The sequence below is a fragment of the Arachis ipaensis genome, chromosome B03 (genome assembly GCF_000816755.2).
Source record: "Arachis ipaensis cultivar K30076 chromosome B03, Araip1.1, whole genome shotgun sequence".
NCBI lineage: Eukaryota > Viridiplantae > Streptophyta > Magnoliopsida > Fabales > Fabaceae > Arachis > Arachis ipaensis.
The window spans coordinates 33,184,520-33,185,157 of record NC_029787.2 but is presented as its reverse complement, the minus strand read 5'-3'; positions in this window follow the sequence as shown (position 1 = coordinate 33,185,157).

Here is a 638-nt window from a genome sequence, read left to right as displayed (position 1 = left end):
TGTAATTTCGGAGCAGAAAATAAAAAATCGGAGTGCAAAATTGGAAAGAGCTCGCCAAAAATCTTAAGGAGGGTCCCACTGTTTGCCACATCAACATCCACGTCAGTAGATGGATGCCACGTGGCGACGTTTGAGTGGAGGGGAATGCATGCTGGTGAGTGAGTTGGAAAGCGGGTCAAGTGTCGAACCGGGTCGGGTCCAGACGCGGGCTGCCAGGTCAGCACAGAGCAAATAGGGGCAACACATGGAGAGCGTTGGGCCGTTGATCGCGGAGCCCAATCTGACGGCGCAGGATGAATCTGGAAGGACAAGAATACTGGTCACGGCAGCGTCTTGCGGCGACGCATCTGGTGGCGAATGACGGTGAATCTGGATGCGTTAGAATTACGACGACAAGACAAACATGGTGAGAATGGCTGTGACGAATCAAAGCATTAAAAAAATATTGAAAAACGAAGCTAAAGAATACTGTTAGAGGAGAAGAAACAAAGGGGTTATAAATGAATTTACATAAAAAAAAAAATCCTATGCTCTTGATACCATGTTAGAAACAGAGAACAATTTAAAAGAGTGTCTATTCAGATTATAAAAAAGTACAATATACAAGGAGTATATATAAATACTAGAAAAATTAGAAT